The sequence below is a fragment of the Meleagris gallopavo genome, chromosome 15, assembly GCF_905368555.1.
Source record: "Meleagris gallopavo chromosome 15, MGAL_WU_HG_1.1, whole genome shotgun sequence".
Classification (NCBI taxonomy): domain Eukaryota; kingdom Metazoa; phylum Chordata; class Aves; order Galliformes; family Phasianidae; genus Meleagris; species Meleagris gallopavo.
Window position 1 is genome coordinate 16,679,388 of NC_139418.1, and position 13,398 is coordinate 16,692,785.

Below are 13,398 nucleotides of genomic sequence, written 5' to 3' on the forward strand. Positions count from 1 at the left end.
AAAAAATACAACTGCATTGGTAACATAACACAAATACGAACCAGGTTTTCACCATTTTGATAAACTCAAATGTTTCTAATGTTTAACTATTCCATACTTCACAACAGTGAGATGACAAAGTACTGTAAGAGCTGAACACCTTTGCACATACAGCCAGGGTGGCAGAGCTTTTAAAAAAAAAAAAAAAAAAAAAAAAGAAGGGAAAAAGTTGCCTTGGGTTAGGTTAGGTTAATGTTTGATGAGAACTACCAGGGAGGAAAGAGCAGCTTGCTACAGGGCACTGCTCCTTCCTGATCAGCTCTGAAACTGCAAAAATCCCCAAGAAAGCACTATATGCCTGGGCTTGCCACTGCTCCTCAGACAGAGAACACAAATCCTTCACCACTCTTAGCTGAGGAAAACCTCTGCACTTCTATAAGAGCAGCTCATTAATTCCAGCGTCCCAGCCAAGTGAAGATGCAGGTAATTACATCCTGCTCCTTTAGTTCTGGCTGCCAGATTCCTCCCTCCAGTCCATAACATTGTTCTGGATTACCCAAGTATCAAAAAGCTAGCATGTTCTACTACTGAAAGTACCACCTTTCAATGATGGATACAAGAACTATCGTGATGACTGGTAACTCAGCACTGACTACAAAAAAAGGACTTGGGGATCCTTCAGAACTAAAAAGGCTCTGTAAGCATATTTTATTAGACAAGTTCAGGTGTGAGATGGATGTGTTACTCATTGCACCCAAGATCCAGCTCATAGATGCTAAGATAATATTTAGATTAAGATAAGCATCACCAATCGAATTTTAGACCCAAATAAAACAGGAAACTTCTCATTTCAGCAGCAGAGCTCATTTAAAAAGAAGTTTTAAGTTGTTCTCTAAAACACACTATTAAAATAGTCTAAAAATGTTTACATCCAAGAATTTACTGAAGGGTTGAGAGAACCCAAACCACTCCTTCTTTACAACTCCATATTCTGTGCAGCAGTATTACTGGGCGGTGAAAACACCTGGGTCCAACACCCTTTCCCCTGGATTAACTTTACACAGGCATTAGTGTTATTTTGTGCCACTGTTGAGGACGAGCTCTAAGAACAAAGCAGTGATTGCAGCTCATCCTCAGCTCAGCAAGGCACCCACGAAGGGGCTGCACATCGCCAGCCAGACTCCTGCATGAGGCTGGCAGCCAGCGTCCAAAGCACTGTTAGAAAGAAACGTGCCCTATCTCCTATTGAGAGAGGGGAAAAAAAAAAAAAAAAAAAGCAGATCTGAAGCAATCGGTTTTGCTCGGCTTTCTTTTCTCTATTCCTTTTATGGACAGGATGAGGCAGCAGCTGCCCGGCTCTCCCAGCTTTCTTTTCTTCCCAGGCAGTAGAGATGCTCACAGGCCACCAGCGTCAGTCCCTCCTTTTTGTCCTGTTACTACAGAAAAGGGTACAGAAAGAGGGAAATCCAACAACTGACAGCACAATGCCCTGCTCCCCCCTTCTCTTCCGGAGAATGCAAACAGCAGAGGAAGGGGTCATTCAGCCCCCAATGGACCACACGCACAGAGGGCGCAGCAGTGGCTCGGCAATAGGGACGGCACTTGGAAGGCAAAGATTGAAAACTGCGATGCAACAAAGCCATCATCTACCAAAACTGCCATTTCTGCACCTACCACAACTCCAAGCCAGGGCTCTGAGGCAGATCGGATAAAGAGGCTTCAACAACAAACTCCTGCAAGCTAAGCAAAGTTCATTTCTGCTGCAAAGTGCAGAAGAATTTCAACTTCACTTTTTCGGTATTTTCATTTGTTTGCTTTGTCTTGCTATAACAAAGCAACATTCAGGGATAAAACGTTTTCTTAACCAAGCCAATGAAATCCAGTTCTGATGGCTCACGTTCAGAAGACAAGAAGAAAGCAAGCACTACCGTGAGGATTCATTGCAGCAAAATTTTCCCTTCTGCTGAGAACACAATTTTGTTTCTCACACAAATCCCAATTCGACCCAATTTGATCTTTCATTTCTTCTCCTCCTTGCAGTGCTCAATCATGAGCAGATTCTACAATTCCCACGATGCAAAGATGGAGCACCATGAACACAAACCTTCTACGTGCAATTTCTTCATGCCCACACAGGCTAACCAAGCATATTATAATAGTTTCCCAACAATATTCTACAGTTTAATTGGATTGAAACTTAATAACAGAATTCCTGTGCCTACATGTTCTTCTGTTTAAACTTTGAAACAAAGACAATTGGTGTTCAAATTTTATTAAGCAATAGCTATTCAGAAATCCAGCATTAATCTGGCTATTAGAGTTCTGACTTCCTCACATTAATTTACTGTCTCATAAGGTCTCATTACATTTGAGTATTATAAACTCCACAGCATTAGGATTAAGAAAGGATCTTCCAGAAATTCTCTGATAAATACGTTCTGTATAAGATTTGAAGCAATACAGAACATTTTAACAAAGTGCCACCCGCCCAAACAAAGAGAGTGCTAAGGCAGAAGGGGAACATCAATCCATTACAAGGTTCACCTCCTCCTCCTGTTTTACAGAACTACAGAAGCAGGAGGAGTGAAAACATTATCACATACATTACGCAGGTTTAACTGCTATTTCCTCCAGTCCTACTGAAGGATCATCTGTCTTTTGTGCTTTTTCGCATGACATTTATCTTCCTATCATAACCAAGACTCAAGAATTCTGCTGCAGAACACGCTAAAAGAAACACAGTTTTGAGATGATAAATTCAGCCACTGCATTAAGCATCGAGGTCCTGTGTAACTGTTCCCAGCTGCACACCTTGCTCCACACACTGCACAAATACGAAGAGCATCTCTGCCCCTGCTCAGGGCTCCTTCAAGCACAGCTCTCCTTCTGAACACCGCTTTTACTTGATACATCTTCACAGCACAAGCATCAGTAACAAAACACTGGGGCTATTAACCCACCCCGTGCCCAGCCTTACTGAGGACTTTGCACAAAGAGTGCATTTCTCATCCGATGCAATCTTCAGGATCCACAAGTGCTTCAGGAAGCAGCTCACAAGCAGTAACTGAGCCGTGCAAGGCCAGTTCACGACAGCACGTCTCTCCTGCAGAGCTGGCCGTGCCATGGGCCAGCTGCCCCCTCCCCCACCTCCAGTCCCCCTTCAGCACCCTGCCCACTGCTGGCACTGCGCTCCCTTCAATGCGTTTCCTGGCTTTATTTCATATTTCTTTCAAAGTTCTTTTCACCACCCACCTGGGCAGGGCCGTGATGCAGCAGCCATGCTGTGCAGTGTCACCACATTCAGGCAGTGAGAGGCGGTGCTGCTGAGGCCCACTGCAGGTCCTGCTCCTCTGCAATCAGCAGCCCCTGTCCCTAGGGGCTTCTTCACAGGGTAACAGCAGCCATGAGGTGTCTTCCACAGAAGATACGTGCAGTTTTTGGTCTGCTCGGGTGCAAACTTAACTCCTTTGTGTGATAAACCAGCACAGGCATTGTGCACGCTGCTTCTGGGCTGCCACCCTTAACGCATTTCTAATTGGAGTTGAACAGCCCAACAAACAATACTGCAGAATGTACAATCCTAACGACATACATAAATTAAAATCAGCGAGACCCAATGAATCTTGCCACTAGAGAGAACGTTAAAACTTCCTCTGGTATGAAGTTAAGGAAATGGCCAAGCGGCCTTGCAAAACTCCTGCCAGAACTGGGCGGAATTTCGAAACCCTTAAAGCAACAGGCCGGGTTGGCCAGAGCCCCGCAGCTGCGTCAGTGTCTTACAAGGCACAAACCCCATCCACAGCGCCTCAGCTAACGGTACAACTGCTCCCAGGTGGGACAGGAATCACAGCACCTGCTCCCCCCACAGCCCACAGCCACGGGGGGGCAAAGCAGCTCAGCCCAGCAGCTCGGCCTTCCTCCCCTGTCTGGCACAGGAGGCACATTCTTACTGGTTTTGTCAATTAACTGCATCTACCTCCCGTTCAAAATCAGCACGGTACAAGCGAAGAGCAATTCTGGAATGTATGATTCACTGTTTTCTTACACATAATAATTTAAAAAATTATTAAACTGAGGTGCACACTGGGTTAAAACAGATCGCGTGCTCTGTGTTTGTACTTAGCAAGAAATCACCCCATGACACCAACCAATGAGATTCAAATGGTGTAGTTCTCTTAAACAGAAACCAAGATGAAAACGTACTCATTTTTGCCCACCTTTATTTTTCCTGTTTGGCAGAAACCCACCCCCAGAAGCACTCCACCTCTCTTCTGAAGGAACGTGTGCTGCTGGGTGCCCACAGCCCTGGGCTCTGACCCAGCACAACACGGCGCCCAGGCAGCACCGGGCTGATCAGCTGCAGGAAATGACACCGGGAACATCAGCATGTCTCACCTCGGTGTGCCTCCTGCTTCATGTGGCTGTAGGAGAACACGAGACTTTGTTCTTACAATTAGAGGAGCCAGAAATGAGAGAGAAAGGAAGTGAGAAAAGTCTTCCTCTAGGAGCTTATAGGCAATTAACAAACTTAAGCTGAAGACTGCTTGAACTCCCAGCAAAAAGCATTTCTGCTAATGTTGGCTAAGAATGCATCACAGCACAAACTCATTAAATATAATTGGTACAGATATTTCAGCAGAAGTAATCCAAGAAGAAACCTTTCACTCCACCTTCTCCAGGCTACCTACATTATCACTTCCACAGGTGTGAAATGGTTATCGCCACGTTCACAATGCCAACCCACCCTATCTGCATCGTAAGAACAAATCGAAACGCAGTGATTCCAAAACTTTACCGGGCACTTGGAAGCAATGCTGGACAGGAGCAGCAGCCCCACTACCTCACACCTACAGCCCACACAGCCCAGAGCAGCTATGCAGCATCCCAGCACCGGCACATCACCCACCGCTGCGCTGGAAGGCTCAACGTCAGTCTCAAAAAAGCAGCAAACAGAAAACAAAACAGAACAGCTAACATCAGCAGGCACCCACACACCCAAATACACAAACAAAGCCTGCCCCAAACAAACAAATCTGTCAGTAAGCTCCCTGCCATGCGGGACCACCCAGCACATCAAAAAGAGATGTAAGATAGTAAAAATATCATGCCCATCGTATCTCATCTTGTCCAATCTCTATGCCTGAAGGCCCCCAAAGTCAGGCAAGTAAAATAACTGTATCTGTATAAAATCAAACAATTTCCAATCACAGCAGCTTCCACTAAAGCTACTGTTTTCACTTACAACAAAACAGTCCCACCTGCTACACTAACTTCACCAAGCACTCCTCCTTTCAGACTCCTTTAATGCATTTTTACTCACTGTTTCCAATTTTTCAAGTTAAAAGCTCAATTTTTCACATTTGGACTTTGACCAAGCAATTTTTTAATGATCTTTGAATAAGGAAATGTTTATGCTAATAGCAATGGAAAACCAGTAATGAGATGTTCAGATTTTGTCAGAAAACTATGGTTTATATTCCTCTGCCCACAAAGACATAACACTGCACAAAATCATTTTGATGTGGCTTTTCTGGATTTCATTCTACCCTCCCATACAGGAAAAATTTTCTATTAGTTGCTCTGCAGCCAAGCTATACAAAGAGAATTGTGGACTCTTATCTCCTCATCCAACTTGCCTTAATGATTCGTGCACATCAAAGTCTGATTAAAACCAGTTAAGCACTTCCATCAACAAAATCCCTGTAACGTCTTCAGGAAATTAAATTAAATGCAGAAACAAGGCTATATATGCGAATACATAAAAGCGCACAATTTTTATCAGCTACTGAGCTTTCAGTAACATCAGAATAGCCAGTGACATACACGGAAGAACACATTTAGTATTCTGAAGTATAATTTATATAAAAATATTTAATATTTACATTGGCCTGCAGCAGTCATTTCAAACGGGCCGCCTGCAGCAGGACCTCAGTAAGGCGAGGAAAAGGGCACTGTGCATCTGACGGCTCCACGCAGCCCTACAGCACCACAGCAGCACCCACCATAAATGTCAGCTGCAGTAAATATCGCTGTCAGAGCTCGTCTCCAGATTTCTGCTGCTGGAGGACCAGTTACGCTCACATTGCCTTACATGGCTCCGGGGTGGCTGTGCGCTTATCTGCTGCCTGCCTGCGGGGAGCTGCCCGCCACCCCAGGGATGCGCGCTGGAGGAGCAGCAGAACGCCTCCTCTGCTCTCATATCCATGCTCTCTGTACTCGAAACACGCTTCTGTTCTTCGCGCTGCAGTTTTGTCACAGTTCAGCTCTTGAAAAGATTCCGATGTACCTGCAGTACCACAGTGAGATGGCAGGAGAGTCGGAGTTCAGCGGGGTGAGAATACAGAGTGTGAGAACCGAAGCTGCTGAGGAAAGAAGCTCACAGGGAGCACGCGCCACTTCACCTCGCTGCAACCCTAGCACCTGTGCTCAGGACAAGCTTAAACAATTCTTCCTGTCTGCAGAGCACCTTATAGCCAGTCACTGGTTAGACACACTGAGTTCTCAGCATTTAGTTCTAATAATTAAATTTATTTTCATTTTTTCTTAAGAACTGTAAAGCTTCATTTTGAAAAGCTAACTCGGGCAGGAATCAGAAGAGCAGCACAATGCTGCACTGCACACAATCCCTGTGCAAACATCTTCATAAAGACCCAAAGAGGGGAAATGTGGAGGCACGGCCAGGCGTGGAGCTGCCGTGGGGGTTGGATGGGGCAGGGGATGGAGAAACCCAGGCAGGTCAGGGTTGGGAAGCACTGAGGTTGGGAGATAGAAGCCTCTAATATCACTGTTGGGCAGGTCCTAATTGTGAGAGATATAAAACAGCACTATCATATATTAATTATAACTAATACTTAAAAAATGCAGATACAGCAGAGCAAAAAAGAAGCCACAAGACAGCAAGAAACGCACTGAAGTCTCCATTGTTGCCTTGTACCAACTTCGGAAATGCCCAGCTCTGCCCCAGCAATGACTGCCTGAAGAGGCCACTCTGGAAAAGAAGCAGGTGGTGCTCTAAAGAATATAAACACAGCATCACCTGTAGGGAAGGTCAGCAATGCCCACCGCCATCTGCGTGGCAAACAACATCAAGCAACATACAGTGCAATCCAATCACACCAAGCATCCAGCTTTGTTTCCTAAAGACTACAAAGTTATGGGGTACCAGAACCTGGATGGCCCCTCATTTTAACACCACACGTAGAAAAAACTTTAAAAGCACTGAGTTTGGAATTCACTGTGGTTTAATGCAGGTGCTCTCTGCCACAAGAAGAGGCACACACACACACAGTTCCCTTCTGCTCCTCCATGTCATGGGAATGTAGTTCTTCCTCTCTTCCAGACAGGTACCCAGAACTTGAGCAGTAACAGTAAAACTCCCAGTGCCCCACATGATGTTACGATGTGGAATACCGAAAACCATCAATCACAGAACCATGACACTCCACTGAAGAGCCACCAAACTCAGCAGCTGAGGACAGTTTCAAGCCCAGCTTAAAGGATACACATCTTAAAGCCACTTTCAGAAATTGCAGATAAGGAAGGAAACATCGGTCTTTTACATGAAAATAACCACAATACCAGCTTTAAGAGAGCTGCAGCATTATGCCAGCTGGCTGGCTGATACACATAGTCTTTATTCTGCCCTGTAATTGTAAGGAAATACATAGCAAGAGACTGCTCTGGCTTGGAGAGGAGTAGATTATCAGCAGTGAGAGAGCTGGGAGAAGTCTGTACTGAAAAACATGATCATTACAGGGTAACAACATTAGTAAAAATACACTGTTAATTTGTTTAGTTTTAAAACAAATTTTAAAGCAATTAAATTAGTGGACAACTAACATGTTTGAGTTATCAATAATTGTTTAATATCAGTAATCATGAATAAAAAAGAAGATTAACTCGATAAAGAGAGACCAATAAATGGGGTTTTTGAGCCGTTCAGCGAGGCAGGGCCGGTACCACGCCTCAACAGAACCAAGTGCAGGCAGACGTTAGTAATGAGCTGTTAACAGAAGAAAATTAGTTCAAGACTTCAGGGCAAGAACTTCTCTCATTCTGTGTTTGTACAGTTCAAGTACATGAGGGTTTTTTCCTCCTGTTGGTACCTGGTGCTATTAATAAACTGGGTTTCACATTCGTCAGCAGGAATAATTAACAAATCAAGTAAGAACAAGAGGCACCACAACTTGAAGAACTACAAGCTAACGCACTTGGGAAGCAGTACAGTTCACCACATTAGGGAAAAAAGGGAGGTTTGAAACAAAGTTGGAGAAAGAAACCTGGAAAGCAGTAAGAATTGGAGAGCCTGGGGAGATGGCAGGCACCAAAGGAGACGCGAGCGCGTGACGCAAACAATCCTGCAGCTAAATGGGAAAGTGGGATTCAGGACTGCACGTACGAAGCTGGCACGACACCAGGCGAGGAAGTGAGCCCTGCTCCCACTGCACTGCACTGCAAGGCACCGCCGTGGGTCACAGCCACCGCCCTCCCCTTCCCAGCACCGCCACAACAGGGCTACGCACCTCCAGTTACACAGCAACTGCAAGAGAAAATCCGTCTGCATTTCCAGAGGAAAAAAAAAGAAAAAAAAATGAGAAGCCTAAGAAGAGTACTGCTATAAAAATATTGGCTGACTAAACTCAGGAGAAAAGCTTTATGACAGGAAGGAGCCGGAGCCTCTGCAGTTATATTTCCTGAGCTGCGACAGAATCTCTAACATTTCACAAGGTAAAAGTCATCTTGTCAGCCCTGAGTAACTGCAGAAAAGGAACGACCCTGCAGAGAAGAGTAATTGCTAGATTAAGTTATTTCATCTTTGCTTTTGCAGTTCCATCAATTCACTTCCTTATTTTCTTGTTTTAATACAGCTAGCAATATATTTTACATACGTCATTAACACTGCTCTACCAAAGCCCAAACTCTTAAGCTTTCTGACTCGTTTTCAGACTCTTCATGCTATGGCCCCTCCATCTCCTCACAACTTGGAGGTTTTCTGCTTTAGAGACGATGGCACCAACATCAGCTGTTCCATGACACAAACTCCAAGAGGGACACTGAAAACAAATGAGCTGGGAGGCAGCAGACTTGGGTTTTGTTACTTCTCAGCCCCTGTCTGAAGGTAACTGTGAGCTTACAGTAATGGCAGAGAAGTCTGCCCGTAGAACAAAGCACACACATGTACAATCTGAAATTACTGCAGCAGAGAACAAACCTCACCGTCACTAAAATCTCAAATCTGTTCTGACACCCTCAGACCCCACACACGACGCTGTGTCACTTTCTCCCAGCTCTGCAAACACATTGCTGCCCACTAACGTGGCCTCCTAGAAGATCCTGGCACTCTTCCCCCACTTCCTAACAAGGACAAATCTGCCTGCAGGACAGCTGCCCATTTCACCTCTCAGCACTCAATGTTCAGCCTCAAACATGGGTATCACTTGCTGCTCTTTCTGCTCTCAATACAGCCTTCTGGTGACCTAAAGCAAAGGAAAAGACTAGTAACAACTACAAGGAACTCTCCAAACAAGAGAACGAGCAGGAGGGAAAAGAACAGAGGCGCAGAAGCAGTGATGAGCAGTTATGGCTGCTCTCACCAACACAGACAGCACTGGGCTTCCCCATCCACCAACCACCCGGTCGGAGTCGCGTCTGCTTCAACAGACACAGGGCACGGTTCTCTCTGCAGGTAACACACAAGCTGTGTGTCTTCAGTCACATCCGACATCCAGGAGCAACCACTGTGGAAAACAAAGTATAGCAGAGCACCTTTGGCAGCAGCTGGGAGCTAGAAAAGGAAGGAGGAACTCAAGTGTGCTTGCCAACTTATTATCTACCAACTGTGAGGTCAGGACAGACTTCTGCTGAAAGTATTTATTTACAAAACCTGAACAAAGCAAACTCTATGGTGTTTGCAGATTAAAAAAAAAAAAAAAAAGTGGCATTCTTTCATTAAATAGTTGGGTTATAACCAGGGAAAAACACATTCCATGTCACTAAAAAGACAACCAAGAAATATTTCACTGGATTTTTTATCAAGTTCACATCATTATAACTGGGAAGAATGCAAAACACACGAATATGATCTTTTTTTTTTTTTTGGTTGCTGTGTGGCTTCCTGAACAAAACTGATGAAGAAAATCAACCCCAGGTGCTCCATCTCACAATGTTTGAGAAAAGCAGTAACTAAGAGCTGGGAAGAAAATATCAGGGCTTTAATCTGCTTTTGAAGCTGGAGCTGAACTTTGCCGTGTTCTTTCATGACTAAGAACAGCGTTCAGCAGAGGAGGACTTGCTCTTGTACAATGCTATAAAGCAAATACAGTGCAGTTGGGAAATCATAAAAGATAATACTGACACATCAAGAAAGCCAAAATATTTGTGATGCCCAATGGAAAAATTTCCCTTCCTGCTACTGACAGCAAGAACTCCACAATCACCATCACGAGCGGTGTATAACTCACATACCATACCCACACAGTACCAACATGACTAAGGCTGTACATCGCACACCTTGCTGTGGCACAGGACACAACAGCAGCACTGTGCTTTTAATGGTGGTTCCCTCATTAGAGGAGATACTGAATGCCACTCCTTCCATCACTTGACTGGACCCTATTTCACAATAACGCTCCAGGCTGCACAGCACTCCCTCTCACAGTAAGGAGCTAGAGAAGCACTTCTGAGAAGTTCAGTAAGGAGAAGAGAGCTGGCAGCGTGGTGAAAATAAAGGCAGACGCTCGAGGAGAACAAGTTAATTTCCAAGAGTGTCAGTGCTGAGTAAGTGCCTGCTCTGCTCACAGGAGGCAAGTGGGAGGGCTGACTGACATCAGTGGGAACACAGCTCCGTCAGCGCCTTCATAAGGAAATGATCACACAGGAGTGCACTGGAGATGGGCTGTGAGAGGGGCCCACAGGAGGCACTGCTCTCATCGGGGTATCAGCATTGCAGATTAAGCTTGAGGCATGGGTGTAAGCACTCAGGTGAGAGGAAGTCATGAAGTTTGCCACTTTCCCATTTAAAGATGCAAACGGAACAGTAAGCAACTGAAAGCACTGAGCTCTGCAGCACAGCACCCAACAGCACCGACTGAAAAAAACAACATCTCGTCAACTCGGGTTCAGGAATGTTAGGTGACAGCTCTCCCGATCACAGAGCATAACGCCATCCTCATCGCGGGCGATGCTTTACGTAACAGCGATACCACACCAAAGGCCCGCAGCCCCTTCCGAGCTGTGCAGTCCCTGTGCCCGGCGATCCGCCGTGCCCGCAGCGGCACTCAGAGCCCCCGGCCCTGCCCCTTCCCACAGCCGCTCGGTGCCGAAAACGGAGCGAAGGGGAAGGAACAAAGCCCCGAGATGGGCTCAGAAGAAGGATTAAACCCCGCGGCCGGAGAGGAGGCTGCGCCGGCCCCAGCGGGACCGGGAGCACCCGGCGGCGTCAAGAGCAGACATTTTAGCAGCGGCCCAAGGGGTTCCGCTCCCCGAAGGGTCGGGGATCGCCGGCGCGCCCCGCGATGCCCGCCCGCCCGGTGCCGGAGGGACCGGCGCTGCCCGGGGCGGGCACAAATGGGGGCGGCGGGGCCGGGAGGAGGGCAGCGCCGGGCAGGGGCCGCCCGGGGCGCGGAGCCGCCGCCGGATCCCGGCCCGCCCCGCCGTGGCTCCGATCCCCGCGGGAGGCGCTGCCCGGCCCGGCGCGTCCCCACCCCCGGCCGCGTCTCACCTCCGTTCGCCGCTCCGCTAGGCCCGGATCATTTCCTGGCTGCCGCCACCGGCCCGCCGGGCGGAGAGGAGGAGGAGGATGAGGAGGAGGAGGGGTGCGAGGAGCCCCGAGGGAGCGGAGGGCGAGAGGCAGGCCCGGCCACAGGCGCGGGACGAGGCCCGGGGCGGGAGGAGCGGCTCACAGACGGGAGGCGACGGCGGCTCCCCAGGGCTCCCGCCGCTCCATCGCGGGGTCCGGGGCCGGGCTGGCGGCGAGACGAGCTCGGGGTGGGCTGGCGACGTCGGCCTGGGCGGCCCTGGGCCCGGCTCCGGCTGCCGCCCGCCCTGCGCCCGTCCTGCCGGGCCGCGGCTCCTCCCGCAGCCGGGCACTCGCGCTTCCCGGCAGCCCCCGCGCCGCCGCAGCCCCGCGCCGCTCACGTGACCCGCCGACGGTTTTGGGGGGGGGGAAGAGACTCCGCAGACACGTGACCACGCCGAGCGGCGTTACGTCACGTCGTGTCACGTCGCGTCACGTGACGTCACGGGCCGCACCGCACCCCGGGAGCGGGGATGAAGCCCCGCTTACGGGACTCGTCTTCACTCCACGTCATTGCGAGGCTCCGCCCCGCCCTCAGCACCGCCCCCCGGGCGTCCTCACGTCTCCTCCACGTCACCGCGCCTTCATCCAGGCCGCGTCGCACCGTTACCGCCCGGCACGCGTTCCTCTAAGGGCAGATCTCAGCCCCAGAACGGATTCCCGTCAGGCGGGGCGCGGTACAATTCTCACAACCTCGCCCGGACCGCGCTCAGTGCCGCCACGTGCGGGCAGCGACGGCTCCCGGCTCGGGGTCTGGGCGCCACAGCACGGCGGTACGGAGCGCGGCTCAGACCCGAAATAACGGGCGGGAGCGCAGCCACCACCTCGGGACGCGGATTCGCCCGAGGAACGGCTCTTCCACATGGGAGAACTTTTAAAATAATTTCCAAAGTCGGTGATTGTGGAAAAGCCTGCAAGTTTAAACTATGTAAAAGTTCCCGTGTAAAACAAAAATAAACACATTCAGACCTGGTTTGTGGAAGATGGTTTCAAGTGCAGCAGAACGCAGTTCTACTTCGTGTTCATACTAAAAAGTACACGTTAAAGTGTGCAAATAAAATGCAGCAAATTCTAAAAAAAAAAAAAAAAAAAAATCTTGCACAAGTGTAATTTAAATCCCAGCATCTAAATAGAATCATAGAATTGCTCAGATTGGAAAAGACCCTCAAGATCATCAAGTCCAACCACAACCTGACCGTACTGCCCCAACTCTTAACAACCTCTGCTGAATCACGGCCCCGAGCACCACATCCAGATGGAGGCTCTGACTGCAGGGAACCTTCCTGCAGAGACGCTGTAAAAACATCCAATAGAGCTAAGCCTGGCGCCACCTGAAATGGATCAACTGTTGTTACTGGCAGTTAAATGTGAGCTCAGTTATGAAACCAAGATATGACCAACATTACTACAAAATATGATGATATGAGGATGAACTCTGCCCTGTCTCAAAGTTAAGTGCAAACAGCTTCCCTACTCTATGGAGGTGGGGAGGGCACAGGCAGCTTCTCTGAGAAAGTAACGCTGCACTGTAAATAGAGGAGCAGCAAGTAACCAAGGTGCTTCATTCCTGTTACGTCTCAATCATGTCTTTAAAGTTATATTTTGACAGTGGCATTTTTGGGGTA

The 13,398-nt window shown here is 48.2% G+C and overlaps 1 protein-coding gene across 4 annotated transcripts in view; it reads right to left on the reverse strand.

Annotated features, from left to right (window-relative positions):
- The window catches only part of AFF4 (ALF transcription elongation factor 4), a 46,228-nt gene extending 34,383 nt beyond the window's left edge, over positions 1 to 11,845 (reverse strand). For 2 of the 4 annotated variants that reach the window (XM_085237095.1, XM_085237092.1), the window contains exon 1: positions 11,699 to 11,845. The gene's annotated coding sequence lies outside the window, so the exon portion shown is untranslated. Of the gene's footprint in view, positions 1 to 3,231; positions 3,616 to 11,698 lie in introns of those variants that run through there. The other 2 variants (XM_085237093.1, XM_085237094.1) reach the window with 2 other exon arrangements.
- Positions 11,846 to 13,398: the final 1,553 nt, after the last annotated feature.